Source organism: Synchiropus splendidus, chromosome 13, assembly GCF_027744825.2.
Source record: "Synchiropus splendidus isolate RoL2022-P1 chromosome 13, RoL_Sspl_1.0, whole genome shotgun sequence".
Classification (NCBI taxonomy): Eukaryota; Metazoa; Chordata; class Actinopteri; order Syngnathiformes; family Callionymidae; genus Synchiropus; species Synchiropus splendidus.
The window spans coordinates 1,487,229-1,501,259 of NC_071346.1; the positions used below are offsets into that span (position 1 = coordinate 1,487,229).

The 14,031-nt window shown below is 45.9% G+C and overlaps 1 protein-coding gene across 1 annotated transcript in view; it reads left to right on the forward strand.

Annotated features, from left to right (window-relative positions):
* The window catches only part of b4galt2 (UDP-Gal:betaGlcNAc beta 1,4- galactosyltransferase, polypeptide 2), a 78,227-nt gene that overhangs the window by 44,090 nt on the left and 20,106 nt on the right, over nt 1–14,031 (forward strand). The gene's annotated exons all lie outside the window — the stretch shown is intronic.

A 14,031-nucleotide genomic window follows, 5' to 3' on the forward strand; every position in this document is an offset into this window, starting at 1 on the left:
TGTTGGCGCCTGTGTTTTTCCACATGCCCTCTCAGCTTTACGTCGCAAACAGACCTGAAGTCTGTGTCCTTGCTTTCTCAGAAAGGATTTTTCTATCTAAAATCCCCCAAAATTGATTGTCCGAGTGGTACATTCACTGTCTGCATTGTGGTTGGAGTTTCAGAGACACGTGGCTTTGATGTTTCCTTGGAGTTACAGGTTGAAATCTAGTGGGTTTTCCACACTTACAGAGGTTCCCGTGGCCGACATGCAGCTGGGGGCCACATGCAGCCCTTTACCCTTGTTAATGTGGCCCCCATGAGGTCAGAGCATAACTGAAAAGGTCATCACTGATGTAATTCTTGTGTAATAAATGTGCATAAATATAACTGGAAAAAATACTTTGTAATAAAATGTCATCACATTATTATTAGTTCTGTCACCAAGATGTTGTATTTACGATTCATATTGAGAATAAAAATAATGTATTATCCGCTCACATATTTTAAGCATACGATGTCATTTTTCCTTGTTTTTTAATGTTTTAGGAACAAAACGTAAGTTCATTTTTAGACTCTTTTTCTTTGGCCCTCACCACAACTCATGCCCAGCATGTAGATGAGCTCCAGCGCCCTCTACATGAATGAAGATAAAGGATTGTTTTCTTGCTAATTGGCTTCACTTTTTGCCTTTGGTTGTTCCCACTTTACCTGGTGCAGATCATACATCACCTTCTCTCTAGCAGACGGCAGATAAAGAGACAGAGGAGACTTATGTATCAGATTTGACAGGCAATTAAAGTGAAAGCGTTTTCTTAAGGTGACATCTTCTCTGTTAAGCCGAGCGTCTCATTTTAACAAACAGGGAAAGGTCACAGACAATAGAGGGGCTGCATCTTTCCAGCGATTGTCTCGCCACCGAAAATGTCTTTTTCCCAGCAACAGCAGCGATTTGTAATCTCTAATGATCGTCAACATGTCAGACGCAAAGAGCCGAAACAGTGAACGGCCTGTTTCTCAGCAAAAACAATAATCCAAACAGCAGAAGGAGTCAGCCAATTACAGACACATAACTCTGGAGAGTGAATGTGGCTCAGGGGGGTTGACAAGATGTCTGATCAGCAGAAGTATGGGGGCTGAGGTTAGTGGGGGTCGCAGCTCATTTGGAGGTAAAAACCCAAGTGAAGTTCACTCCACCTGACTCTCGATTCCAGCGAGCAGCCCTGAGAAACACAGCAGGTGCTGACAGGTCGGGACTGTGGAGATGTGAGGAGGAAAACAGGAAGTCAGGACGCTGAGATTGATGGAGTTGGCGAGCAAGTATCATGATGTTGAGGGTTAGTCACACATCCTGCCCGTGCGACCACTGTCCTCCCGCCGCTCTCTGGGGACTGAACCATGGGAATAATGGCTGCGTTCGTGTGTGTGTGTGCTGAGAACCCAATGTTCATGTACGTCTAGATGGTGAAAGCTGAACACCGATGATGACCCAACTTGGTTCCTTGCTAAATAACATAACGGATTTCAAGGTCATTTTAATGTTAACTTTGGTGGCGTTCTGGGTCACCATCTAGATCCACGAATCATTTCAAGATTCAGCCTTCTCTAATTTTACTCTCAAGTTCTGGCTCACTGCTGCCACCTGCTGTCCCATTGAGCTCAATGTGGGCAATGATATTTACAAAAAGATTTTTATGATATTGCTAAAGTAAATGAATAGAAATCATATTAGGTTTAATCCTACATTCATGATGCGACAATGTTTAGTAAGTTAATCAACGGACCACCCGAGATGCAACACAAAGTTGCTCATGACATCATTGTCTCATGTTGTGAACGAAGCACTGTCACTACACAGAATGGCAGGTCAATAGCGTCCAGCATGAGCCGCAGTATTGTTTTTGTTTGAGAGATTTCTGGTCTGATTTCGGTGTGGACTGGTGAAAGATGGTGCGTGGGTGTTGCAGAGGGATCATGCAGAAAGTGAAACTGCAACCTTGCGGTGCTGTGTCCTCCCGTGGACCGAGGCCAGGATCTGTTTGCCGGCCATCCGCTCTACATGTAGGCTGGAGATGAGCCCGGAGAGAAGACACGGTTTGAGAGAAAATTTGAAAAAGCAGGTGGAAGGGTGAAACAGAGGTGAGTCATGAGGCGCCTGTTCCCTTCCAGGCGAATCAGGGGATTGTTGTTGGAAGAGAAGTGGCAGTTGTGAGCTTCAGAATATCCAATTTAGGAGACAGCAATGCGTCAGATGCTGCGTTGTTTGGGTGAAGGCGAGTTAAATGTGCAGGTGCAGGGCTTAATTGAGCTTAAACAAAAGGCATCAAGACACATCTGTTTGTGGGAGATGTGAGTCATTAGAGCTCTCTGAGGAAAACTCGGAGGAGAGGAGTTTTAAAAAACAAAAGCTGAAAATGATGAGGCGAACCGGGCCCCGTCTCTAATCCCTGTGAGTCTGCAGCAACCACTTCTTTGGCTCACATCAGACTCTTCAGGAACTCTGGTGGTTCTCTGATGGTGGCTGAGGAGAGTGTTTCCCTTTATCTTCCTCCCGTGGCAGGAGAGCTACGGTTCCTGCAGTGGCGGACGCTCGCCGGACACTGGAGGATCAAGAGGATTAAACTGATGTTTGTTTCGGTGTCGCGTTGAAGGTCACGTGCAGGCTGACCGCCCAGTTCTGAAGAAAATGAATGCACTGCAGCTCCTTTGTTGTCTTCCGTTTTGGTTCGAAATGTTTTTTATCCAGTTCAGCTTTACTTTGATATGGCGGAAGGTTTTTGAGGTGCTTGGCTGTTTGGTCATCTTCATGAGAGAATGATAACATGAGGTGAGACCCAGAAGATGAGGTTTTGTTCTTTACTGAGCCTGTAGAGATGGACTGACAGAGTTGGGCTCCTGTGTTTCAGGTCATGATAGTCACATTGTTACGTCCTAGAATGCTAATATTTCATGATTTGAATTTGAGGTTTCCATTCATATAAAGTGTGTGGTTATATAGATGACCTCCAAGGGTTTTTTTTAGTCTTTGAATTTGAAAGTGCCGTTCCTCCAGTCCTCTAAACATAGATCAGCAGTTCGGTTTTGGAGCCCAACATGAGAGGTGGGTTTAACTTGGTTTAAGTGCACAGACACAATGTGTCGAACTGCAGATTGACCTTTTACTGATGCATAATTTAACTCCGCCCTGCAGCTGGTGCTACAGTCAAGCGAGCTTTAGCACAGAGTCGATGAGACAGCAAAAACACACCTGCCCGACTCGGTTCTGCTAGTTCTGCTCCCTGTTGTCCCCACTAGAGGGCGCTACAGCCTGAGAGCAAATGTGTGAGACAGGTGAGAACATAACTCCACATTCAAGATGGAGGAGGGGTTTAAACGCGATCGGATCCTGCGACTGAATAAGCTGTACTGTTTCTGAGCGCGACGCGCTTAAGTGGGGGGTTTGAATGAGACTACTGATGGCAGCTAGCTGCAACTCAAGGATGCAATGGTGACAAGCTGAGAGCTCGGCCTCAGTGTGCTTCCTTCCTTCTTTGTCAGGATGAATGTGACTTCAATTGCTGGTGGATGAGCAGATGCTAGGCTTCGTCTTGTGTCCTCCTCTGGTCTGTCAACAACATCGGACCTTCTGTTAAAGCTGGTACAACCCGACATTAATATTGTAGTTTACAAATGATGTTAATGTGGTAAGAAACGAATGAAAGCAAAGTCCCCATCAAAAAAGCTGCTTCAGCTCCAGTGATAAAAACAGTCAGTGAAAGTTGATGCCTGTGAGGTTTGTGGTGGCACTCAAGCGGTTCCATGGTGGTTCTCCTGGATTGGATTTCATTTTGAGATGGTCTGAAACGACAAAGGTTTGAGATGAGATTACTGGGTTTTTGTTTTCATACCGTAAACACCGACTGATGTGAGCTGAGTAACATTCCAACCCTCTTTTCTGTTGTTCTGTTTAAATATGGCGATCTGTGTCTCCGCATGTCGCTCCTCGCTGTGGGCCAGGGCTGCGTCACCTCGACCTGCAAACTTCTCTCCCTCCTCCGCTCTTTTCTCCCTGAAGAAATCCACTTGTGTGTCGCACATTTCGCCTGTTAACGCAGTAGAGTCGCACTCTGGCGTCTTGAATGGTGATTGACTTGTGCTGCTGTGGGCAGCTGGAAGAGCTAATGGCAATATTTTCTTCTTTCTCACTCTGTCTATTTTCCGTTTTTATATTCAAAACTCTCACAGTAGTGGTCCCACCAGGTCTGACGGTCATGTTGATGTCTGCTGCTCTTTAGAATCTTGTGATTGACGAGCTTTAATTTAGTTAATGATGATGTCATCAAGTGCTGCAGGTAGATGGAGTCATACTGGAGGACGTGTTGTTTCTGGTGCTCTGAATACAGCCTGACAGCATATATGTGGTGGCATTCAGTGTGCTAGCTCAGGAAGTCTTCGACTCAGGCTCTGGTCCCTCAACTCGTTGAGGACCCGCAACCTCAACAAGATGATTGTTGGAATCCCTGAATGTTGTTGGCTGTCAGTCTAGACATGAGACAGACAGAAGTCAGACTCATGGACTCAGTTTCAAACTACGATGGTGAACCAAAGTCCACCACACTCTCCACAACTGTTACATGCTGGTGTCAGCTGGAGAGCATGGCGCCATCACGGTCTCGTCATGTTCATGTGTGCAGGTCCAATGCAGCGAGTGAGCCACGTGTCTATCGTGAGATGCAGAATTGTCATCGTGGAGATTGTTTTTAGCGGTGTGCCGTCTACGATAAGTTATTGTCCATCCCTCATGGACAGGTGTTCGTTGCTCACAGTGTTGACCTGGTTTAGCCAGCGCTCGCACAACACAGACCCCGTTGCTTCTGTAATGAGGCAAACGTGTGAGAAGGTGGTCTGGTCTGGGCCCCAGTGGTCCATCAAATCAAGTGGAGGCAGGGAGGCTCTATAGGAAGCTTTAATATAGTGGAGAACAAGTCCGCTTCCTGAGGTCGGCCCTTTTTGAAGAATGTAAATGGTGCTGTTATTGTGGAGGCGACAGAAGCGGCGAGCAGATTCCTGTACCACCCGCAGAAAATCAATATTAATGTGCAGCCGGAGTGTAATAATGGCCGACGCAGTCCTGACACTCATGCTAATGCTGCCGGCGACCCAAACTCAACTGATGGAAATAGAAACAACCTTTCAATCAGGCCGGCGCCGCGCACCTTTAAACAGAGACGGATGAGAACTCTCCGACAGGTTTTTAATATTCTGCCCCTCTCAGCGCTCCGTTTTGTTCCCCTCGCTCTCCTCCTTTGTTTCACTGGCTTCGCTTCCAGGTGCCTATTAGCCAGCAAAGAGCCGCTGATGACGGCTGTAATAATCTCAGCTGTGTTTTGGATTTCTTCAGGGGACAAGAGCCTTCTGCAAATGACAACCAGGTCGGCCATTCAGTTGAGATGAAGAGAAGTACAGTCAGCCGTGATTGCTGTGGAGAAATTCACCTCCTTTCGTGTCATTCACTTTCATAGCAAAATAAAGTGATGAATTCTCCCTTATTTTACACAACATAGCCTCTTTATTAACATCATGAAATTTGAAGGCCTTGTTTGTACATTCATTCTTTTTTCTTTGAAATCATTGTCATTGATCTGCTTTATTTTTGCTGTTGATTTGAATCCAGTTATCAGTAGAAAGGAAGATAAATGCAATGTGATGATACAAGATTTTTTTTCTTTATCATTTTCCATGTGTTCATTCAATTTTAGCTTCAGAAAACCCTTCAAGACATGCACCTCCTGTTAAAGATCTATTTTTCTATGAAATAAATAAATTAATGTTCTTTCTCACTCTTAGTAAAATGAAACTCATTGAAATTCTTGTCATTAATCAGACTCAAAGGTTGTGAGTTAAGGCTGATAGTTTTTTTTATGCATTTTTGTCAACTGCTTGCTCCATATTTCATGACAGATAAATAAATTCCAGAAATGACACAAGCCCAGTGCTCAATAAATAAGTCATCTTTCAAAGGTTACAATGTTCCCCAACAGCAAAAAAAAAGCAATTTTCATAATTCATAACTGCAAAAATATGCCTCTGCAGCACGAGCTGAATAAAAACCTGCTGCTGTAATGTATGTATATATTCCAGAAAGCTATCTGCTGAGTCATGTGTAAGCAAGACGCGTGGAGGTTAAAAGCTCCTCCAACAGATCGTGATGTGTTCAAATCCTCAGGACCCCTTGAACTGCCCACAAGCATGAGCTCAGATTTCAGCACCAAGGACAGCGGCAGGCTCTCAGCAGTCCTGTCTCTGTCAGCCTGCAAATCCATCCTGAAGTGTGGTGTGAAATAATTTCCCAAAAGAACCACTGCTTCTTTGTCACACGGGATTCAAACGCACTTTATCGCTGATTCTCATTGTTTGGTCCAAATGGGTCTGACGCTGCTGCGCGACTGCAGAGGCGTCTCTGGTTTTCCGCACAAAAGAGCAAGTCAATGAGGGAAGAAAGGCTCGGCACTCGATATACTGGACGGGAACTTCTCTGTGAAGGACTGGTTCAATCCATTTGTACTGATGTGTGGAGTTATGCTGCGGAGAAAGGTGAACATAAAGATATACTTCTGAGGAAAATGGTTATCCGGATGGCGTCATTACATTATGACTAGCTGGCTGATGAGCCTGTACTCACTGTGCTCTTCACTCAACGTGCCACTGATCAATTGTAATCTACTCGTGTCCAAGTGAGAGATTAGAATTGGCTTTTTTCCCCACAAACCATATATTTTTTGTTTTTTTGGTGTTTGAGTTCAGCTATTTATTATTTAGTTATTATTATTTGATTCATGTGTTTCTTCTTTCTGCATCTTATTGGCACTTAGTGTGTCATTTTAAATCTGTTTTGTTCATACCACAAATCGATATTTTCAGTGATATGCATCTGGACTATGTTTGCTGAGCGTGGCTCCCTGATGGGGTGGACTTGCTAAAACCAGACCAAACAGCCATTTCAAACACAAACCTTGGAGCCGACTTCTTGTTTTGTTGCGGGGAACAAGTCCTGCAGAGGTCCCTGCTCTGTGGACTCCAGCTCTCCGAGGTGAAAAAAGTTAATTAAATCGTTGCCAGTCGGAGAAAGTGGATCATTAGTCAAACAAATGTTTCCCGTTAGTTCCATTTTGATTTCCCTAATAATGAAGGAGAGATTGCGGAGCGATTAAGGATTCGACAAGAGTCGAGGTTCTTAATGAAATTCGGTGTTTGGCACGTCGGCGCCGAGATACTGCAGCCAATTAAACAGTCGTCAGGCATGAACGCTCGCTTCCTCTGCAACAACGTATCTCTAATTGTTGTTGAAATAAATATCCTGAAAGTTATCCTCAAATAAACACAGTCAAATGTGTTCATCCTTGTCTCTGGCTTTGCTGGCACGAACATGCATTGCCGGGCTTCCGCAGGCTCGGGTCCTGGGTGGAGGGTTAGTGGTTCAATGACTCGAGGTTTGCATCAGGCCATGTGGTTCCATGAGCGCGACTGGTTCTGAGGTGGTGACACCACATATATGAATGAGGAAGTGGCAGACGAGCGCGAGGGTCTTCAGCTTACAGTCTGTTCTGTCCGACACAGACACATCGCTGCTCCTCGACAGTTCGGTATCATGGTCTCCGTTGAAGGTTCCTTCATGCTCCAGAACATCTGTAGGTGGTGATGCATGCAGTCAGGTTTAGAGGCTGGTGGGAAGACGCAGATGAAGATGAAGGTATCTTCAGGAGAAGCCAGTCTGTCAGGGGTGGAGAAGCTTGGAGACAGTGTGAGTCCAGGTGGTTTGGACACGTGGATGATGGAGATGGGGAGCAGAAAGATGACCTCCTCGGTTCATGATGAAGGTGAGACTATGGAAGATTACAGTAGATCCTGAAGGTACTGACCTCACGACTTAAGTGGATGATGGTGATGTGGTCAAAGACTTTGCCTCGTCTTTGCTCCTCTCTGTTCCTTCACTTATTAATCTTCCGCCTTCGTCGACCGACAGAACATGATTCCTGCAAGTCATATTGAATTTCACTGTGAGAATCCGATACTCAGCTCAAACAGCATGGAATGTAATACAGCAAAGAAACATAATCCAGAGCATTCTGGGGAAGGCTGAGGCGGCGATATCGACTGCAGAGTGTTTCTCCACTCTAAATGAAACGTGTGGCTCGACTAAAGAGTCTTCAGAGAAGCGCCTGGGTTTCATTTCTAGGCGCAGGTTCTTCTCATTTCTGTGGGTCAACAGAGAACGATGAGGTTGGGTTTTTGCATATCTGCTCACCTGCCGCCATCTTTCACAGATTCACTCATAAGGTGAATATTTTATTCAACTGGACTCGCATGTAGAGGAAGCGTGGAGTTCAAGGTTCGTGACCTCACCTCGCTGCTGCTTCAGCAGAAGTGTCTTTCAGCAGCTTTCATCAGGTTGTTTTTCTCATGTTTCACTGTACACAGCAAAACATGGAGGTCACCAAGGTTATCCTGCTAATGAGATCTGGGTAACACAAGCAACCAAAACAAGCTGTAGATAGAGTGATACCTACACTGCATAAGCACTCTCACTTCACCAGCTCTTCAGCTTATGGCAGCTCAGCTCTCATTTCCTCCAGCAGGGGGCGGCCTTTGGAGTTATTGCACAGAAGTGGCACCTTGAGTCTCCTCTACATGAAGCCAAAATGAGATGTGTTCGCTTGTGCGTCTTTCTGAGCTTTTGTTGTGGCTTATGTTTTGTTGGGGGAACATGGAGGACAAAGTCCAGTGTGTTGGGGTGCACGGGGGGTGGAACATGCCTGGAACACCTCACTGGAGAGGCTTCCAGGATAGATCTGATGGTGGCCCCTGCTGTTGTGGAGTGGATCTAATGCGAGTCTCTCCCAGATGGCCTAGCTTCCAGACTCTCTGTGTTCAGCCACCTGTATGAGAGGTCTTGTTTTGGTTGTGAATGAGCCAGCTCTCTGGAGAGAACTGGTCCTGGACTTGGAGGAGCTGATCCTCATCATTCACATTCCTTGGCTTTAGTTCAAAGCTCTTCTCAATGCTGCATAAAAACACAGTGTGGAACCTATAAGTAACTCTGAAGAACAAAACCATTTTGACCTTCACTGAGCCAAATAAAGAGCAATTCAACTGGAGTGTTCCAGACCAAGCGTTGCATGAAAACCCTCCTCGCTCCATATGCTCCTCACGGCAGCTTGTTCCGCTCCCTTCCCTCCATACATCACGGCGACAACGAGCCGTCGAGACCAGGACGATTGCTATGAACAACAGAGGAAGGCTTGGAACAGAAAATCACTCCACCTTCTACACAACCTGCTTCGTCCTTTTCCACAATTTCCAGGGGAAAATACTAATTAATTTCCATTCCACATAGCATGAGCATAAGTAGGAGGAGGATTAGATGAAACAGGAAGGTTGGAATTCCCTCATCCCACAGCTATTACTGCCACACTCTCATCTGAAAGCTCTTTGTGGTAAATCTGCACTGAAGGGAAGGATGTCACCGACTCTGTTAACCTGCTCAGCGGGATGTAATAACCATTCCCCGCTCTTTATTTACCCCCCGCGTTTGACCTTTCAGCGTGCTGGAATGGAGGGCAGCTTCTGTTGGGGTTTAATTATAAAATGACCTGCGGTCGCTTCCTCTCTCCGAAGGGCTTTGAATATTATTCAAGGATTTGAGGCCATTGTTGCCTCGGCAGGCAGCTCTTCTGTGGAAAGTTCTGGAACACTTCCAAACATGTCGTGGATGAACGTGAGGCTCAGCATCACACAAGGTATGTTTCAGCAGAAAAGCGTTCAAACAAAAGCACAGTTGCAGACTGGAGCGGTGAATATCATGAAAATAGTCGACTCTCTTTGGGCCAACCAATTAAAACGTGCCCTCAGCAGCTGAATCCTACCTGAACTCCAGCTGCCTTGAGACTGGATGGAAAATAGTGAGAGGCAAACTACAGGCATAAAAACAAAGCAGCTGTCATGGTGCCAATATGTTGCAACATGCTCAAATTATTTAGAACAAATTGGAGGCTTGGATAGAGATGAGTATCTCAGGGTCTTGTTCATGAGTGAGGGAAGGATCAACCATGAGATAGACGGTCAGTCATGAGGACTCTATCAGTTTGTTGAAGTTAAGAAGGAGCTGAGACAAAAGATCTGTCTGTCTGTCCTTCATCATCCATCTGTCCTTCCATTCTTCCATCCATCCATTCATTCATTCCTGCATCCTTCCTCCCATCCATTCATCATCCATCCTTCCATCCACCTATCCATGCCTCCATCATCCATCCATCCGTCCATTAATCCATCCCTCCATCTGATCTTTTTTCTTAGAAACGATTCTCTAAAGTCCGATTTGGCTAATACTTTAGCCGCTGCTCTGTAAATAAGCCTTGGCAGCGCTGTCGCTGTCGTCCTCCACTTATCTCCTGACATATTGGGAGGAACCAGCAGCAGATGGTTGCAAACTAATTTCTCATGGCGTCCTGATCACCATCCAGGATTAGAACCCTCTTGGGACCAGTGCTCCCATTTCCTCCATAGCATAATAACAAGAGCATCTTCCGCCCGTCCGCAGTGTGAAAACTCTCAACTCTACGTGTTTTTCTGGTGAATAATTCAGCGCATCTCTCTGTGAGTTAGTCGCATATCAGCCATTCCAACAAGAGATTTGATCTCTCACTCAAATGACTTTCTTGATAGAAACTTGAGCTGGTTGTCAGTGACTATTTCAGCTTTGTGATAGGCATCTTAAAATTCCTTCACTCCTCAGGAACTTTGGCGTAAGTCTGTGCCGACCTCTGGGGTGCGATGACATTTCATTTTAAACTAACCTTTAGTTAAATGGCCATCAGTAGCTCAGCGAGGGGTTTCTTTGGCGTATCATCCAAAGAGGGTATAATGAGGTGGCAGAGTCCAGACGCTCCTTTCAAAATAGCCGCGTGGCGCCACGGGCGTGGAGGAGCTCCTGACTTTTTAGGAGGTGAAGTGAAAGATGGGCCACCGAGACGATAACAAATGAGATTGTTAGCGTTAAAAGGTTGGGAACCGCTGACAGGGATTGTTATCGTTTCAGTGTGAGCTCTAGTGAGTTTCTCACTAGTAATACCTGAGACCTCTGGAGTCTGCAGGGGTTGCAGCGAGTGTCAACGTTGCTGTGGCAGCTTTGTCTATGCAGTAGCATAGTAACTGTTTTGTTACTCTGCTTTCCTCCCACAGTCCACAGACAACCCTCCCTCTGTTGCATTGAAAGAAAGTCTGTCAAAGTGCTTCTATAAGATGTTATTATCAATGTTATCATGATAATGTTATTATTTCGGGATTTTCCTTTTGAATATAACTTGCTACTGGTACAATAATCCCCTGACTGTTACATTCCTGAGGAAAATTTGGGGCTTCACCGTCTTCCTTTCCAGAAGCCCTACAACATTCCCCTGTCATCCAAACTCTCTGTAGACTGGTATAATGGGAAGAGTGAGCCACGATATCGGACTGTTGTTTGGTTATTGTTTGAAAGGATCCAGCAGGAGGCGTCACATGGCTGGGAGGCATCACATGGCTACTTCCGTGGGGCAAACTTTACTTTCCCGTCCCAGGTTTGCTCCCGAATGACTCACATGGAAGGTGCCTGTCAGCCTAACTGACCTTGAGCTAGTAACTTCTGTCCGTGTGCAGCGTGGGCAGTTGCTCTGCTAAACTGGTGCTGACAGCTCAACTTCCTCCAGCAGCCGTCCAATCAAAACATTAGGTCTTATATCCACGCGACACTCTTCAAGCAAATGGGATGTGAAGAGGTCTCAGGCTCTCAGACTCTCAGGTCTGCTGTGGTCGGACGGTGCTTTACGGTTCAGCGGACGTGTCTGAGATTTAACACTCCACTGGGTTGATTATTTTTCCATGATTGAAGGTGAAGCTCTCTCACAGACCCACTCAGCCCAGTGCTGGATGACTTCCCTCTGCTGTACATCATCTGTGGAGGTGGACTGACACTGTGCGCCAGGCTCAAAACAATAAATATTCCTCACTTCTGAGCCCAGCCTGTTAGCTCCTGCCTGTTCTCCTCACCAGTCCTGAGCAAATAAAGAGCTCAGTTATTCACACCAACAGGTTTGGTGATAGATCTGATACTGAACGTGACCTGAAGGTGTCAGTAGAGAGGACCTCCCCACACTGATTTAATCTTTTTTTTAGGTCAGCGTTTCCTGCCATGTTTATTCTGAACCTTGACTTTATGGAGCAGCTGCGCGCTTCACACTGACTGGCCACACTCGGTGGTCTCCCGGGGCCTCATCCCTGCTGAGCTCATGGCCACCACAGGCAGCCTCATCTCTCGTCGGCCGCAGGAAAGGACGCTCCTGTCCCGTCTGGGCTTGAGAAAGGAGCTCCGCCATTGTTTTCCACTTCAAACGAGGCTGGACTGGAAAACATCTCTGCCAAAGCTACAAGCCACCGGTGCCTTCACACAACCTGCAATCACAAGAGACAGTGTCAGTTATTGGAGTTTTATTTCTCACACAGCCCAAATTCTCAAAGGTTTATGGATGAAACATGTTTTTGGCGCCCTGCGGAGCTCATGGTTTAATGAGCTGCTTAAAAAGGTTTGACTCTGCTTCACAGATTCGAGCTCCCACCGAGACGCGGCACTTTTATGTGCGTCCAGAGGAAATACCTGTTGGCTCGCTTCAGAAAATGGGAGTCCACCTCTGCAGGCTCCCTCTGCTCTCACACTCTGGCTTTGCAGTCCACATTGCGCCGAGCTTTGATCAAGAAAAAACGTTTCCTAATGTTCGGTTGGGCCCTTAACTCTGTGTAAAAGTTAATCCTCCACCGTTCATGCTCCGTATCTCCGTCCACATCTGCAGCCAGGGATGTCCTCCAGCCCAGGTTACACTCCCACCGCTGATATTTATGACTCTTCTGGCCCTTTAGAAGCCGGCAGGTTGGCGTACGGCACATCACTCACTCGCTGGAGGCAGTAAAACTTATCAAGAATAATATGGTGCTTTTAAAGAGCGGCCATGTTGTTGACCTCATCTCCTGCTGGTTATCCATTACACCCGCTGGCTTTAACGTCTGAGTAGATCAAGCTGACTGTCCTCTGAGGATACGTCTTTTCCAAGTCTGATTTACGGGTCTCGCCGGCCGGAGCCGTCTGCCGTCAATGACAAGTGGGTCATGATGAAGATGATGGTCAGGATTGTGGATGGAAGAGGAAGATGGGCCATGAGTTAACAGGCTGTGTCGGTGCACCACCGTTGCTTCTTCCCAAGTCGTGCAACACAAACGCTTCGTGAAACAGTGCCCACCGGGTGGAGCTCCCTACTCTAGAATCTTTGAGTGATTTTAATAAAACCTCTCATCACTGAGCAAAATAGGTAAATAAAAGTATATATATTCAAATAATATATAAATATATTCAATAAAAGAATATCAAAATATAATTAAAAAAAAACATAAGGTAAATGAAGGGTCATTGTGAGGGCAATGCAATATATCTTATTGATTTATGAGGGAATAGAAATGCTGTTTAAATGAGCATAACTCAGATTAAAATATGTTTAAATTGAATTCAACATTTCAATATGATTATTAATAGATGATGGCCACAAAAAAAATAAAGATAGATTTAAAGAAATCAATTAGTAATAAATGATGAAAACAGTGCAATGTCATTTTGTAGTTTTGCTGTGACCTCAAGAGGGCGCTGTGAACATGTGGCCCCTGAGCTTCTGCTCATCATTGGTGGAGGTGATGAAGCCTTGGACTGAGGTGCCAGAGGGGCCACAACATGAACGCCTTCTTTCCTTCCAAGTGTGTCTCACTAACTGAGGCTGAGAGCAGCCGGTTGCCTGAGCAAGGTCCCTCGATGGAGGGTTCTGAAGTGCATGTCAGCTGGCTGTGTGCCGGTCACAAACGCGGTGCTGAGTCATCTGAAGTCCCTCACTCTCTTGTTGAGAGATTGCGCCAGATATCATCAGCGCGTCTTCATGACCTGGCTGAGTTTTACAAGCGTTTATCCCTCTAGTGAGACTGCTCTTTATTACAGCAGCGTGGA